The following is a 17,942-nucleotide window of genomic DNA, read 5'->3' as shown; positions in this document are numbered from 1 at the left end:
TTGGTTGCAGCTTCTCGACTGTGATTGAGAATTTACATCATTATAGGCTGAAAATCAAAGCAAAGAATTTGTCACTTTGCGCTTAGAGATGCAAATCTGTACCTATTTTCTGACATTTTATTAATAAAACAATTATTCAGTTAGTTCAGAAGAAAGAAACGATGATGAGAATAATCCTGCGCTGCAGCTGTGGCCCTTTAAACACACAACGCACAACAGATTTTGCTTTCCTTCTCATAATTACTTTATTCCACCAAGTGTCATTAGCACAATGAAACAATGAAGCAATGTTTTGGTGTGAAAATGCAACAAACAGCAGCAGCTTCATCATCATCATCATCATCAGCAGCAGCAGCAGCAGCAGCAGCAGCAGCAGTGTGGGCTCGTGACAAATTGCTGCCTGCGAACTGACCAGAGATTGATGCCGCTGTCCATGGTGCTGAATCCTGCATGCTTCGTGTCTGTGCTGCAGCCCGGTGACGACTGTGTGTGGAAAATGTCACTACAGGCTGTTACAACCAACCGTTTTGTGTTGTTCAAGCATAACATTAGATTGTTTTAATCAAGCCATCAGAGAGCGATGAACTGGTGTCTCTGCTCCCTGGATTCTGGGACGATGTCCATTCGGTTGGCTTTATCTTTCCGCCGCCTGTCATTGGCCAGGATATTTAATTAACATGCACTAGTTGGGTGTTTCCTGTCTCATTCCTCCCTTTAGCAGGGCCTGGATGCCACCTGGGAAAAAGCTTTCAGATGCCTCTTTTCTGTGTTGCAGCCCCAGCCTGTTCCTTTCCTCTTGTCTGATAAATTACCAAAACAAACCCGGCGCTAAGTGGTGAAGTGGAGTGCTGGCTCTCCTCTCGAGTGAAAAAACACCCGCTTGTGGGTTATAAAGCCTGCATGGAGGTAGTAGGTGTAGACACTGACACGCCCAGGAGGTGATGCTACAGGTGGGATATCTCTCATTTTATAGGATTCAGTGGTGAATGGTGACAAATTCGAGTGCATGTGTTTGGATTATTCATGAAATGCCCTGATTTTCCCCCATAACTGTTAGAATGATGATAGCCTTATTGCAATTGCCTGTTTATACTGCAGCTGACTGCTCCTATACATCCCACCCACTATATTGACCTACTGTGTGCCTGCTCTGCTACTACAGCGTCATGTCACTCCTGTCATTCCATATTAATTTCCCAAGAGGCGTCAGGGAAAAGCTCTGCATATGAATGTCTGTAATGCAGGTAATGGAAACCCACTCATATCTGAACGCCTTCAAGCTGAAAAGTCACATATGTTGACTGGTGTGTCTCAGAGAGAGTTGCACAAGCAAAGCTCAAATCTGGGATTTTTACAGCAGAGCTTCTGATTGTGCCATCAGTGGAAATGATGCTAAAACGGGCGCCGGTTAAAGAGCAGCGATCAAAGCGATAAAGGAATCAAGAGGAAGCTATAAAAAGACACCTATAAAAAGAAAAGAGACCTGTGACGCTTCTCAAATCTAATCCTCCTCCTCATAGCTTGACACGCTCAATGTGTGAATGTCATTAAGCGAGTCGCCCTCCCCCCTTTCGTCATGCAAATGGCCCTCTTTTCACGCGCAGCGTTGGCGCATGCAAATCTCACATCAAAATCTCAATGATCTCAAAGGCTAAGCAGTTGAGCTCCTCAAGGCCAATTAAAAAGACACACACGCTCGCTCACCAGGCTGCACAAATGCTGATGCAAATGTTTGCCCAGGATGATGGAGGGACTTTGTGCACCGGTTAATATAAATGGATAAATGATAATGTAAACAGCCATCCATATGATGTGACAGCTGAGAAAATGCTCTCGTGAACTGGCGTGAGGGGGAAATGGAGCAGCGTGGCCTGGCAGGACGCCCTGCCTCTCCGGCTTGTTTCGCAGAAGATCAAAGGAACTGTGTATTATCAAGGCTGACATTTTCCACATTTGTTAGCATGTTTTTGGCAGGTGTCCCTGTTTGGAAGTCCATCATCCCAGCCTCCATTCCCTCTGTCCTTTAGAGGATAAAAAAAGGCCTCCGTGATTTACCAAAAAACACACGTCGACATATATCAAGCCTGCGCAGGGACAGAGCAGCCAGAGGTCTGCTATCTTTACGGCTTTTTTTAACCTCTGTTTTTAAGGCTTCGCCAGAATCATAAATGAAGCAGGCTGCCAACCTCTTGCTGCTTGATACGCTGATAACAGAGATGAGCTCAGGCCGGGGTATGAGATGCATTAGTGAGACAGAACTGAGAGGGATTACAGGTGTCTGGACTCCTGTAAATCTTTTTATCTGGCGGCCCACCTCCTGAGAAAGCAGTCTTATTGCACCTTAACACACATCTCCTCGGTGTGCCGGCGTGACAGCGTGAAACACAGAAGTCATATCCCCACAATAAACAGTGTTAATGCTCTTTCTTCAAAGCTCTGAGGCAGTGTGGTGGAGGGCTGAACGGGCTTCTTGTTTTATCCAAACATGTCAACTGTATAGAGCTCAAATTGTTGAAACTCCCCCCACAAATATTAAATTTACAGTGATACAAAGCAAAAAAAAGCAGTACATTTGTTGAGTTTAGGATAGCAATCAATCGACTTATTGATTACTAGGCCACCTGTTTCTGTGCAGACACGATTAAAGAGTCATGTCAGAAGGTTAATGAGTCATCAGGGGACACGCGCTGACTTTCATTCCTTATATTCGTTATAAATCATTAAGTTTTAACTTCAAAATCTATCATTTTAAGTGCAAAAACATTCTGTGCTTCTCAGAGTGCATCCCCGAATGTCTTTATGTCTTAAAAATATGACGGTGTTTTGACTTGTAATGGGGTTTGGAACCACTTTTTCCCCTCGTTTAGTCACAGTTTGTCCTCAGAAGGGAGCGACATGAAAAAACCCCTTTAAGTCTTCTGTAAAATCACATTCTGCCAGATTTGAGAGTTCATCCACTCAAGACTTTATCTCCCATGTTGACACCTTTCAGCCGCTAATGATTCATGCAGCATTTAAACTTGACCTGTGCTGCGTGACAAGTCATACCATAACAATTATTACAGCGCCGCCATATGCTCCCGTATCTTGACAGGTTACATGATTCATCTCATTAGCAGCCTCCGTTAGCGCAAATGTGCAGCGAGCAAAGTTACGGCCACGTAGAGCGGCCTTTTATTTTTTATGACAAACACTCGTCGCGCTGGGGACAATATAGAATAATGTCTCTCACTTGGATGTTAAGCTGTCTCACTAAAGAGAAGACAGGCCGGATGGGCTCATTGTTGGAGAGTACCTGAGGATAAATGGCATGCTGACTAAGCGAGTGAGAGCAATTTGCATGCAGGAAAAATATTGGCAGAAAAACTCTCATCCAGTAAGCAATTACAGAACCACTTTGTGTCATGCTGTGCATGTGATGCGCAGGTGACGCTTGTATTTCCTGTGTGCACATGTGAGTGGGAGTTTGTTTCCACATGTGCAAAGATGAGTGAAGGATGTTCAAGTATTTGTAAGTATGTGGAAGAACAAGGTGTGTGAGAGCAAGAGGGGACGTTCGGCTTAGAGCTAAAGCGTTCGCAGATCCCACACTTTTCCCACTTCACAGGGAGAAAGAGAATGAGGGAGCGAAAGAAGTGAATGCACAGTTAACCGAAGCGACACCAGGAAACGGCAGCGTTAGATGAGGTCTGTTGATGGAGTGCACACATACTACATAGACTGATTGGGCGTTAACAAACAGGATCAGTCTGACCTCCATCCTCATCGAAAAGCCTGTTCCGATGGAAAAGGCCACCCGTCAGGACAATGTGCGCGTTGAGGTCTGAGAGAGGAAAGAGTTGAGTTTTTGGTCCGAAACAGTGTGAGCACGAGAGCGAATGTGAGTTTGTAGAGTCAGAAACCGTCTCATCTGCTGAAGCAGTGGATGAGTCACTACTGTTGATCAATGACCTTGTAGAACAAACTTATGGCTACGTTGTTCTATAAATATCTTACACACTGCACTTGAACGGCCTCACGATGGAAAATATGTAGTACGAAAAGTCAGTCAACAGCTACGCTAGCAGCTCTGTGGCTGTACACCACTAACAAAACCTTTGAGCTACAGTGTGCTAATGCGCTCACAGTGACGAAGCTAACAATCTTCAGTTTAGCATCTTGGTTTAGCTTTGAGATCTGACAGAAAGAATGAGATCGCGGATACGAGCGGAACCACCATCATTTATTATTGTTCTCAGCAAGCTTCTGAAAGTCTAGCTGGACATTGTATATTGATTATGCATGCTAAACAATAAGACTAAAGGGGTATCCAGTGCCTTAAAATGTAAACAGCATCTTCATATGCGTCCAGTGGGAGTGAGACTGTGCTGCCTGGGCGCCTTCGTTTGGATGTTTCCATGCATCTGGTAGGAGGCCCCAGGGTAGACCCAGAACATGCTGGACACATTATATGTCTCCTCTGTCTTGGTAATGATCCTCCGGAAGAGGCTGGAAAACACTGGAGAGAGGTGGGTCTGGATTAGCTTGCTTTGCTTGCTGCCACTGTAACCCGCCACTGGATAAGCAGGTACGGAGCCGTCGCGGGAGAGGGAAGGCTCAGCGAAAAGCAGAAGAAGATTGATAAACTTTTTCTCTCTCGATTGACTTTCGAAAGCTTCAGCATGCGATTCTGTGCCTTTATGTCGCTATCATTTATGAGACAAAGGGAATCCACCCAGCGTGGAAATGATAGCATCAGAAAATTCAGCTCAGGCCTCGCGTCAGAGGTCGGTGTCAGAGCCGGGAGGCCACGTGTGTCACCGTCGTCATACCTCGCACAGACAGAAAGACAAGCACTGCTGCTGTAGCCATTAAGTATTAATCGAGTGTGCTCCTCCGCAATTTGAAATCCAATTGACTTTTTGTAGCAGGGCGTCAGGGAGAGGGAGATGGAGGCTTTTAGGAGAGATAGCTCTGCCTTGAACTGCAGCAGAGATCAGTGGAGCTTTGAGACGACAGCAACCCCCGGCGTGATGTAGTATTCGCCAGGAGCAATTACAGTCTTATATGCCACCACATTTCTGTTCAAACTCTTATCTATTTTTAATGCCGCTGGGTTTCTGACGTTGATACATCGTGTCGATGCGATGCAGCTACTGTTCATATCTCAAACCCGCCAAAGAAGAAGCCGTGAACCACGGTGGGAACGGTTGTGTGGCAGCAAAGGAGGGAGCGTCTGTGTGGCTTTAAATCATGGATTTAAAAAAAAAAGGGCAAACAGGAGTGAAATTTACAAACTCTCGCAGGATCTGTGGTCCTATTTCAACAGGTGAATCTGATCAAAGCTGATTATTACACCTCATGACTTTAGAAGACATAGTTAATATATTTAAAAGCAGTTTAACAGGGATTTACTTGAAAAGAATCACATAAAAATGATCCAAAGCCAGCCCGGATTTAGAAACAGTTCTGTTTATTTGCTAAATCATTTCACAATATGAGATGAAAAAAGCAGATGCGATCATGTGCCGCAGTTAAGGTAGACCTAGAGAAAATGGTCTCTTGGCAACATCAGTGCACACAGACCTTTAAAATAAATGAAGATCCATGGGTCTGCTCCAAAAGTAATTGTAACATATCATGTCGCATCCCTGGAATCCATAGATCCACTGTGGATGTGCGTGACAGAGAGAAACAACAGGACGGAGAAGAGAAAATGTTGGATCAATGGACTGAGAAGCTACGAAAACCTTAAAAGGGTAACAGAGAGACGAATGTGCCATGACGGCGGTCCTCACAGCAATGATGCATCACCTGTGCTCCTCCACCTGGGCCCTTAGTTGGTTAGCAATGATTCACCAAGCGCAGGGACGGTTCGTCTAATGGCCGTCTTTACCGTCTTATCTACAGGAGCATCATGTGCGGCAAATGGCCCCGGGTGCTTATTTATTACCATAAGCCACAGACGAATCCTGCCGGGGTGTGTTGGCCTCTGCCTCGCGTTGCCTCGTCTGCTGTGCATCACGTCATTGATGGAGCGCCGGGCCGCTTTGTGTGCATGTCTCACATCCATCCGGTGAGGAGAGCCGGCGTGGGATCTGCAGCTTTTCCTCCCTGCCTTCCTGAGGTTCGCTCATGAAGGTTGGGGGAAGGCTTGTGAGGGTGCAGACTCCACGTGGCCCCTGTTAATACAACTTTGTTGGGCTAATTCACCCGCTCCGCCGACGGGCCTCGAGTCTGCTCTGCCCTTGCAGTGAACGACACTGAAGCAAAATCAATTGAATTGGAGGAGAACTCGGTCTCTCTCTTTTATGTGTCAAGGAGAGAACTGTTGCATCCGGCCCTGATTGGCCAAGCAGGGTCCCAGTTGCCAGGCAACCATCCAGCGGTGTACGGGGCCTAGCTGACAGACAGCTGCTAATGAAGCCGGGGCGGCGGGTGGAGGCACAAAATTGTTATCCAATCTGCTTTCACATGCCTCACACGTCCCGGGGTCCTGTGACACGAACGTGCATGACCGTACATCTACACCACATCATGCTCACATGCACGTGCGTACACACTCATTTACTTCCTTCCTGTGTGTGAAGTGTCCTCCCACGGGGCCCAGAGTCAGGTGCTCGAATGCAGTCTTGTCTTAGACTTCCCCCACCTCTTACACCATCACCATCTTCCTCATCACCCAATGACTAATATTTACACAGCGAAGGAAGGAGCGGCATGCGTAACGACCAGACGCGTTCGGAGGGTTTCGGCGAGCGAGGTCTCTTTTTCACTCCGCTATGTCAGAGGTTTTGGAAAATGGAGGACTCCGAGGTGTAAAGACACAGATGGCATCGACGCAAACACAGCAGAGTGTTGATTGCTCTGCATGAGTCACGCTCAGGTCGCGCATACAGATCCTGCAACGCGCAATCTGTTTGGACGCACCGGAAATCCAACGGGAATTAAGGACACTCGGGCATACTTTCTTATTTATTATGTCAAATCACAAATATTGGCCAAGTGGGATGTTTCCAGTGAAGACTGTGTGTGTATTACTCACACTGGGGGGGGGCATAAATCTGTTTACACAGTCGCATTGTGGGGACAATGCAAGTCTCTGTAAAGTAAATCCTTTAGAATAGTGTGAAGACTTGGGTTAAGTTAAGGTTTAAGTTAAGGTAAGGGTAAGGTTTAGTGACCTTCAACCTTCAGGGTTGAAAAATGAAGCCAATGTGGAAGTGCCCAAAACTGCAGTTCCTCAAATGGCCACTTGGGGCTGGCTCCAAAAGCGAGTCAATCCCCATAGACCTCCATATTAAAATGGCCAACTTGACAGCAGAAATTTACATGTTTACAGCCTGGTACAAAAAAACATGACATGAATGTAAGTGTATGTAATGTCCCCAAAAGAGTGTGTGCGTGTGTGTGTGTGTGTGTGTGGGTGTGTGTGTGTGTGTGTGTGTGTTTCTAGGCAGTCTGGTGTAAGATAAAACTTGTCCTCGGAGTGTTTCACTGTGCTCTGGCAGCTCGTGCATGTAATGCTGCTGTAATGTACTTCACTCTTTCTTTATTGTGTGTCTCTGCGCTCTCAATGCTGCTGCTGCTGCTGCTACACAATTTTGGGGACGCCTGATAAAACAAACCGTTCATGTGCTCTTGCTGCAGCCTCGCAATGTCCCTCGGCAGAGCACTTTAGCAGCCACTGGAGCAGCAGGCCCGCGGTGACTCGCTGCCTCGCCTGTTCGCAGTGCAAATGAAGCAAAGCTCAGATCTGTGGGCAATTTCCACTTTTTGTCCTGGTCAGCTGCCAAGTTTCCAAATCATAGCAATGGTAGAAGCACTGAAAAGATGCCTGGACCAGGAGGTCTGAGTGTCTACACCAGTTTACCAGTCTATAACTTGGCTGAACTTCCATTTCTCGTTTCTTCTTGCTCGTAGTGGTTTTGTGTGTCACTGCATCTGGCCGCCCATCTGCCCGGTCTGTGCCGCAGACGCCCAGCTTGTCGCACCGTGTCTGACATCCCATGTATGCAATGAATCTTGTTATATGGGATAAACAAGATCGTCGGGTCCCTCGACAGATAAGGGCCTCCCCTCAAGGTCTTTCAGCGCTCCCTCCAGGCGACAGCTGATTGATGGCGTCCTCATAAAGGTTTTATGAGGCCAATGTCAAAGGGCTGTACTCTCACCTGCAGTGATTCCTGCATTTCGGAGCGGTGATGGACCACCTGTCTGGTTCATCATGGGACTATGCCGTGAGGGAATGAAGAGTTATCTGCTGAAGCATGATGTTCAGTTTTTAAAAGCAGATAAAAATCCATGCAATGTCTTTAATACACTACTTCACATTGATCGCCTTTTAGCAAGAACATGACCACTGAGTCCTCTCAGACTGCTTAAAAACTGCCCGAGACTGTTTATCTAACTGACAGAGAATCCCTTTTTCAACAGATGGCATGTATAAAATGCCCGAGTGGCCCCGTCCTACTGTCTTCTGAACAATGCATTATTTCCTCCTGAATGTTGTGCGCTCTCTGTTTCAAAGGCAAAGTGTCTTGGGCCTGCTGAGAGGCCAGATATGCAGCAGACATAAATAATTCAAGCGGTAGCAAGGGCAGGATACACATAGGGTCCTGAGAGACTGGAAACCAGCAAATCTCACCAGTGCAAGGTGGGGTTTTTTAGGCTGGTGTGAGGAAGAGGTTTCGACGTCTTCCCGTGAGGCCTTTGGGAGGTTTTGACACAGGGTTGAAAATGATTCCGCGGAGGATCTCTGGAGTTTATTAATGGAATAAGAGATATGGCTGCAGCTGAGGCTGTAATTGGCTGGGGTTAAAGACCTGGATGGAGCTCAGGTTGGATGCTGCAAACAGAGAAAGGAGCCTGCAGCGAGGCGATTACCTCCATGAGCGAGAGTGCTGCTTGAGGGAGAAGAGGTGCAGTGTTTCGGTGAGAAGCTCCTCCGCCTCCTGTTGTCGCGGGGGACTGATGGAAAGAGTTTTAAATGAAGGTGGGCCAATTCATCAGGACGTTCAGAGCTGGGCAGAGAAAAAGAAACACAAGGAAAAGCTGAGGGAGCAATGAATGAATCACTGAATTAATTAATGGGCTGATAATTATGACTCACTCATAACACAGAGGAAGCGTTCCTCGAATCCGCTGCCAAGGAACTTCCATTCCCCTCCAATGGCCCTAAAAAGTACATTCCTCCTCCAGCATCAGCAGCACTGGACGCTCTATATTTAGTACTCTCAGTGGAAGTATAAATAACGCACCCAGGCAGGCTGATTAAGTCTTCTGGAGAGTGGAAAAGTTTAGAATTAAACAGAAAGGCTAATTAGCCAAAGCCTTCGGGCATGAAATGAGAGTGAAGCCAACGTGTGACTCAGTACATGCATGCATACAAGACTGCTGTCGACATGTAATCAAGAGATATCACCGCGGAGGGCGATTAGCAGTGGCAGCGAGCAAACAGGCACGTCAGCGCTCGCCGATGTTCGGTTTGCGCCGCCCTCCACACTTCCAGGTGAATCATTCAGGTTCATTTCATCTGGTGTGAGAGGTCTTAAAGGGTCAGCTCACCCAAATACTGCACACCTATGACTGACTGTTCGACATGTTCAAGCTCCGCAGAGAGAGGGATACGAACGCTAATGACTGCTGATAAAATGAGCAAAAAAGCTCATTACAAGTGCAGAAAGAAAAAACTAAAAAAACTTTTAATAAGATATTTTCAGAACAAAAGCACAAAGCACTTTACATAGTTGAACTGGGATTAAATCAATCAATAATTAAACAGCATATACCTGTATATGCGGGCATTTGCAAGCATCGTATATTCTCTCCATTGTTTTTCCCCATCATATCCTGCCAGGCCATAACCATCTCTGGAGCTCTTCCTGCTGTCTCTGCCAAGAATCTGACAGATACCCTGGGCTTAGATTACCGCCTCAGACTCCAGCGCTATCAGTCACTTTCCAGTCTAAACCCCACTGTCCCTCTGCCGTCAGCCTGGCCCGACTCCACCGGAGAATTTCTGAGTTTTGCTCAATAAGGGAAATCGACTTTGAGTCGCCGTTGCCGTCAGAGTCACTCAGAACCGACTGTGTGATTTTAAACCCTTTAAAACCGACACTCTGCCACAGTACATCATTCTAACACGGCAGTGGGTGGTCCGGATCTGAGCTCAACATGTGTCTGTAGACTATGAGCATGTTCGACAGTCGTCCATTTTAAGAGCAGAGATGCATTCAGTTGCCGTTCCACTAGAGGATGGCATGTCAGTGTCATGTTTTGCTTCGTCTGGGTGTGAAAAGTGCACCCATGCATGAAGGTGTAGCACCAGCAGGGGGCGATAATGATTGGAGCAAAGTTAGATTTTAATATAAAGAGCGGAAGTTATTGTTTTATTTAGCTTTTCATTAATCTGATCCTAAGAAAACTACAGTTGTCACTTGAAATGCTTCGCTTTATTTTGAAAAGCTAACTGGACGTTGCACATTTATTATTGCTAACTTGACCGCAGAACGATAACCTGTTCTTAAAGGAGGTAAAACGTGACATGGTGGAACGGCGGGTCTATTGGAACCAAGATGGAGCCCAAAAAAAGATCCACAATGAGCCAATTTCATCAAGAAATCATTCATTCCCTCTTAAATGTGCTAATTTTTTAAGTATATCAGAAACACTTTCATGTCTGTGTCTTAAGTATAGAGCTGTGATGTAGAGCCAGAAGGCCATTAGCTTAGCTTAGCTTAGTATAAAGACTGTTAAAGGGAGCAAACTGGCTCTCCCTGAAGTAAAAAAAAGCCTGACAGAGCCTGTAAAGCTCACTAAGAACCTCTGAAGCTCAGCCATTTCTCTTCCTCTCTCCGGGCAAATAAAAGCAAATTAGAAACCAGGATGCTGCCATTTGAATGGCGGGCGACAGCTTTCAATGCCCCCGTCTGTGTCGGGAATACCATCATTTCCAACGACGCATTTGCAATTTCAAATTGAGGCCCGGCGCTGAATCCTCAAGCCGACGTGGGCTTCGTGTCCTCCAGAGGTGGAAGGTCGTTCGGTGGTCCGTCCCTGGAGAGCAGCCGGGAGCACGGCGGGAAGAAAGCTAAATGCATTTTAAAGCCCTGAACATTTCCCACTTAATCATGGCAGGTCAGACGCCATCGACCCATGGCGGCGTTCCACCAGGGTGGTGCTCATTCCAGTGGATTTACAGCCCGGGCTGCTGGTCCACGGTGACCAGACTACATATATGACTGGGTACTGACTGGCGTTGATAGAGGAGGAGTATAAATGGCTCAATGCTGTGTTTAATTAACATACAGCTCAAATATTGGATTGTTCTCCAAACATCTGACCACATCATTGGCATAACACATTTTTTGTATGCCTAAGCATTTAGTTTGGACTATCAACCTCCTGATCCCCTGTTCTGGCAGATCCCTGACGGCGTGCTGATCTGAACCCCTGGCTCTGCTCCACGCTTCCTGGCCCGGCATCACAGCTCAGCCGGTCGAAAACACAAAGCTCTGGGAGCGGGATGAAATCGACTTCCTCCTCATTAACAGGGCAACGTATGGAGAAGCAAAGGTCGGCCGCGGTGGCCAAGCTGAGCGTCAAGACCCAAACCTCTAAAGGCGACAGATCCGGACAGGCGATCCCCTCCAGGCACGGCGAACCTGCAGCGGTCCTCTGGGAGAGCCGCTCAAAGTCCACAGCAGAATAAGAGAAGTTAGCAGATCTCGTGCTATCTGTTCATCTTCAGACATTCGAGTCCTCATTTCAATTTTTCTTTCACGCCTTGCTGCCCCATGATTTATTCATGGCTGCTCTCTGGTCAGGGCATCCTCACAGGAAGGCCTGGAGGAGAATCAATAGAGGCTGGCAAGAAGAAAAGCTCTCCCTTTTCTCTACAAATGCATTCTTCTCTCTTTCCTGTGGATGACTTATTCTATTATGTCAACTATCAGATTCACAATACTTTGTCTCCTCTGAGAGCCGTTTTCCAGTTTTGTGATAATTCATATATTTTAGGTCTTAAATTCCAAGGTAACCAGTGAAGCTACGATGGAGGACGTGTGCAATCTTTTTGTATTAGAGTGACATAACTTCAGATAGCTGAATGAAATAGTGAATTCAAGGGTATCTGCGGCTGTTGCATGCCGGTTATAAGCCAGGTCAATCGTTTCATGAATGAAATCACGCCTGCCGCACTCACTCACTGCACACAACTTGATTCATCTGCATGGCAAGGTGGATATATTGTTAAAGCTAAAAGTCCTAGAACGGCAGAGAAATGCAGCCAAAAATTCCAGTTCCACCTCTTCCAACAGCAGCTTGCAAGTCTAAATAAAAAGAGCAACAGGTGTAGAAAAGGCTACGACCAAACGGAGGCTGGATAAAGCATCACGGACGCTGTATTTCTGCTGGACAGGTAATTCTCTGGTTTGCTTTACATGTGACTGAGACCTGTTACGGGTCCAGAGTGCAAGATCAAGCAGTGCATGTTGATGTGTTTTGGGAAAATATGAGTGTAACTAAAAAGCAATATGCTAGAAAGGTTTCTCTTTTCACTGAAGATGTCGTGTGACTCAGGACGGGAGGAAAGGGGTTTCTCTGAATGAAGAGTGGCATTTTTTATAACTTCATTTTCATTTTGTCTGACTGTTTTCTTTCTTTTACAGGCACAAGTAATTCCCTTTTTTTTGTGGAAACATAAAAGCATAAAGTAATGAGAGCTATTCATCTGGAGAGAGCAGTGGTGTACTCACTGCCGTTTCTCATATAAAGGATCTTTCATGGTGTCCCAAATCGATTTAGACACATGTAAGATATCGACTTTTTAAGTGTAATACTGTGGGAAGAGCTGCTGTCAATGTGCTGCTGCTGCTTCACAGGAAACTCAGAAAATGCTGACTTCAGGATGGATTAGCTCGGGGAGAGGGGGAGTCTAGTTAATAACTCAGAGCTCTGGTTATTTCTTCGTCATTTAAATGTGGACAAAAACACAAAAAAGGGAAAACAGACTTCACATTTGACAGCAGTCCACAGGTTAGTCCCAGGGAACATGATGCGCACTTCAATCAGAAACAATAAGGCGATCAAATCATTTCACTCCAGCTACATCTACCTCACATTAAGTATTGATCCTGGACGCGTCTCCCCATCCGTCTGCCAACCTATGTGTGCTTTATTCCCCCAGACTGACAGTCCAGCACAGCGATGACGGACAGGCGGAGAGACAGAGCGTCCATCAACCGAGGCGAAGCAGACAGAGATGGAGTTCAAACAGCTGCGTTATTGATCTGAAACTATGGGGCTGGAGACGGCTCGTCAGCTCGTGAGACCAAATCTGGGACAGCAAGGACACTGGACATCCAAACACATTCACACATGATTAAGCAGAAAGACTCAATCTAGTTTTTTTTAACTGTTTTGCAGCCCCAAACTCAAAAATCACATAAGCTTCAATACAACATGTTTGCTCATGAGGAGGAGTGCGATCAGTGCTGTGGATTTGTATGAACTGCTCTATTCTAACTCAACGGGCAAACTCTGAGTTTAAAGTGGCGTCCTGCGTGCGGAGAAAGCGGTGATTTGGTAACAAAGAGGCTCTGTGAACGGGTGAGTCAGCACACGGGGTCAGGGTAAGAAAGTAGAGCTTTAATCTGTGTAGGCTGGAGGGGCAGGCAGAAAGAATTGGAGAGACATGACAAAACCGGAATTAGGAATGAGCCTTTGGCTGGTTCACACAAACGCTGGAGAAACAGTTAATCTCTGGCGCTGCAAAGGAGGAACGAACACAAAGAATTATTTTTCTTTTCCAGTAACTGTTATCGTATTTAATCCCGTTGAAGCACTCGCCTTTTCATCAAACATCTTTGTCTCTCTGGATTTACAGTAGTGGCATTTTAGCTGCATTCAGAGGAAGGTTTGTCATGTCCCTTTCAACATTTAATCTGCTTATTTATACTTTTACGGCTTAAATAGAACAATTTACAGTTGGCAATAAGGCAGATTTCACTGTCTTTATGCAAAAATGCAAAGTTACACCTTTAACACCCGTCCCACACACACCTACTCCTCCCCATTAGCCAAAATATTATGACAGAGCTCATGTAATGCTGCCACATCCAGTTACTGTCACATATTCACACTTGAAACCGTGTTTTCTCTTTCACATAGCTTCCATGAATTACAACCAAGAGGTCACACCTCGTATTTGTGGGATCAAACACAATGTTGTGTCCAGCCACGACACGACTCAGTCCAGATAAATCCTCTTTATACAGCTTACAAGTCTTTGTGTGGCAGCAGCAGGCAAATTACAAAATGTGAAGGAGGGACTTTCTGTCTTTTTGGATCATTTCCTCCACATGAGAGGGCTCTTCCTCCAGGAGCAGCACCGGCCTGTTAGGAATTGAGACTGAAAGACTTGAGCAGACCCGTATTTCATTCCGTATGTAATGTAAAATTCTAGACTTTTTGTGGACAATGTGTGGTACCATGGTAGTAACTATACACCAACTGTCTTTATTCCAAAGCAAGTGCTAACATTTCAGGTGAATTAGACTTTCTGACCCGCATGAACTGATGTTTTAGCCAATTGGGGGCAGCAGAAACAACCATTAAACCCAGCACTGACATATTACAGAAACACCTTTTAAGCCGCTTTTAGAGCTTTTTCCTGCAGGTGATGACGATGATGAAGATGTAAAACCAAAACAATGAGCTGAAAGATGCTAAAAAGGCAAACTGCAGAGGTGGCTGATAAATCACTTTGGGTTCATTACTATGACTGACCCTCTGCGCCCACAGTCATTTAATTCTTCGTTAGCATGCATTCTTGCAGCTTTAAACATTAAATAAACGCATTCGATTGCGTCTTTTTGTGGCTGTTGATCTCCCGATAATATTCCTGAGCGTTAGCGAAGGTGAGCTGGACGACTTCGACCGAGTGTAATCAGCGCTGTGCTGCTGCGAGCTTCGCCACAGAGACTGTGATTTAATCTCTGTTATGAAGTGTGTGTTTGATAATGCCGCTCTCCGGCTTTTATGAGCTGAGACTTCAACATCACAAACATTTTTCATAAACAATCTCTGCTGCGTCTCATACAAACAGTAGTTAATTCAACCCCCGTTGCCCGTCAGTGTAATCAAGAGAAGGGGCTGCAGTGGGAATACAGTGGAAATAAATAGGGCCTGCGCTGCAGAGCATGCTCAAAGATCAATTGTTTGTCTTGTTTCACTCTAATATGTGGTTGGGTGTCATTTGATCTGCGCTGTGGGCCCCACACAGAAATAGAAATGCAATTAATTACATCTTTTACTCTCATATATCAGTTTAATTACCTGAAAACCGCAGAGGAAGCGTGCTGACGGGAAACAACAGTTCATTCGTCGGGGTTAAGACCGAATCAGGAGGTCACAAACATGACAACAACAACAACAACAGCCCACACACACTTCTGCATCTCCTCCTACTGCCCATATGCAGGCTGACTTCACACCACTCAAGCTGCAGGAAAGCTTTTACCGCAGTTAATCCAGCAGAGACCGTTCGTTAGAGTCAGCCTCGACTTCACAGCGCAGGAAGCCGACGCCGTGTCTGAACACATGCACAAACGAGCTCAGAGATGCACAAGGGGAAAGGAAGGAGTTCAACAGGCGGGAGGAGATGAGTGTGTGAGCGCACGAAGAGCACGTTGAACAAAACTGTTTTTGAAAGCTGATTGCTGCTGATGTGCACTCAGTGCAGAAGCTAAAGAAGGAGAATTATACATTTTCTCAAGCAAAAACAGCATTTTGTAGGCAGAAAACCGGCTAAATATCTCTGTTAGCAATGGGAATTAGTATGTTTATTATCATTATTATTTATTTATAGGGATTTTTCAAGATGTCCCTAAAAATGAAGAAATCTGTAGCACATGCTATTGGCATCATAGCTGTTTTGGTACCTCTTTTTCTGTTTTTGTTGACAATGTTTCAGCTATGGGTTTCTGTTGCTGGTTGCTGCATCTCACTTTTTCCCACTTTGATCTTCTGCATCACATCTTGCATCCATTGGTTGTGTGATGGAAGGGTTACATCCTTCTGTAAGTGAGCAACGACGTCGGATTCATCTGGAACCGAGAAAATACTAAAAATAGCGATGGCAGGAGGGGGATAGTGGAGCTATACCGCAGGTCCTGGAAGTGGTGTCAGAAAATGATGATCAGAAGGAGGCAGGACCAGAGGGTAGATGGATGCTGGGGTCAGTTTGCACCAGTCACACATTGGGCTTATGTTTGGGAATATTCTTGCAAGATTGGCTTTTGAGATGTGCAGCTGATGAACTGCATTAAGGCTTTTTCTCAAGCAGACATCAGTGTGTTTTCCATAAAAGAGACAAATGACAGAAATCATCTGGTTGATGCAACGGCAGGAAAACAGTTAAAATGCTCTTTGCTTCCAGGTCATAAAATAAAGTCCATTAGGAAAGGTAGTAAGTGGACCTTTGATCTTAGATTATTAGTAATAATAGACCCACTGAACAGACCAAAATAAGTGAAAACAAGAAGACAAAAGATGCAAAAATGCAACATGTCAATATCAATAAACACAAATCAAAAGAATAAAAGCAATGAAATAAATGAATAATAATCTAAGGCTGCATACTGGCTCATGGGAGGCGAACATGTTGCAGCTCGAGGCAAAACGCACACGCCTTTAAAAGTGATCAATAAATCAATTCCAAACCAAACGGGGAGCCAGAGGAGGGAAGCCAGGACTGAGGTGATACGATGCCGTCTGTGAAGACCAGTCAGAAGTGAAGGACTCCCATGTTATGAGGTAAATTAGGTAAAAACTGGCAGCGTCGACCTGAATCCACTAAATGTATGTTCTGTTATCGAGGCTGGATTCAGGAGATTTGTTGGAAGACGAATATCAGACAACTCCCAAATCCACCAGAGGAAACGAAGAAACATCTACCTGCTGCTGAAGGCCACGCGTTATCAAACACATCTCGTTTTCAAGTGATTTTTTTTTTTTAAATATGATGAAATGTTTGAAGCTAAATGAGAGAGAGAGAGAGAGAGAGAGAGAGAGAGAGAGAGAGAGTATTTCACACGTGCTTTTGCATGTTTCTAAAGCTGCAATGGGATATTGATATTTACACAATAAGTGTTGTACAGTTGATGGCACTTGTAAATCAGCCAAGGCTGTTTTATTGTCACCCTGAATCCAGAATCAGAGTGTCTTTCTTTCACTCTCTCTCTCTCCAACACACACTCACAAATTTGTACAATGGGCAACCCAGACATCCGCAGGGCAGGGAGGAGGTGTCTCCTAGCAACTGGTTCTCCGCTAAAGCACTTGGTCAGCCGGCTTTTTCCGGAAAGGAGAGCACTGGCACAGCGCTGTGGTGGGTCTGATGAAGTGACACGAGGGTAGAAATTCATTCAACAGACACGGGGGGGGGGGGGGGGGGGGGGGGACAAATAGTGGATACATGATGCATTGCACGACTTACATCTCACTTATTATTCTTGGCAAAGGGTGAAAGTGGCGTCGTTGACTACATCACAGCCCCGTCAAATTAATGCAGCACGGTAAAGCAAAGCACTTCATCATGTGAGACATAAATTCCCTGGCTAGACAGATTTACATTGATTGAGCGAGCTGAGATGAGCTCAACACGCCCCTTTAGGTAATATAGTGCCACAGTCAATCAGCCATCAGACTCTCATCACAGCTGTTTCCCTGCCATCCCGGCCCGATCAGGCAGGTTTCTCCACAAGCTGTCCAGCAATATGAGGAGCCCGTGCTGACTGAGGGGAACGCAAAGACGGGGGGCTTTTGTTTATGGGCGCCACAGGGGAGCTGATGTGTTCAGAGGAGCTCAGCAAAGTTTGGAGATGGCGGCGATGTGAGGTAAGAGGTGATCATACGAAGGCAGCGAGGGCTTCAGAAACTGCATGCAAACAGGCAAAAAT

Source organism: Chaetodon trifascialis, chromosome 22 (assembly GCF_039877785.1).
Source record: "Chaetodon trifascialis isolate fChaTrf1 chromosome 22, fChaTrf1.hap1, whole genome shotgun sequence".
Taxonomy (NCBI): domain Eukaryota; kingdom Metazoa; phylum Chordata; class Actinopteri; order Chaetodontiformes; family Chaetodontidae; genus Chaetodon; species Chaetodon trifascialis.
This window is presented reverse-complemented; position numbering follows the sequence as displayed.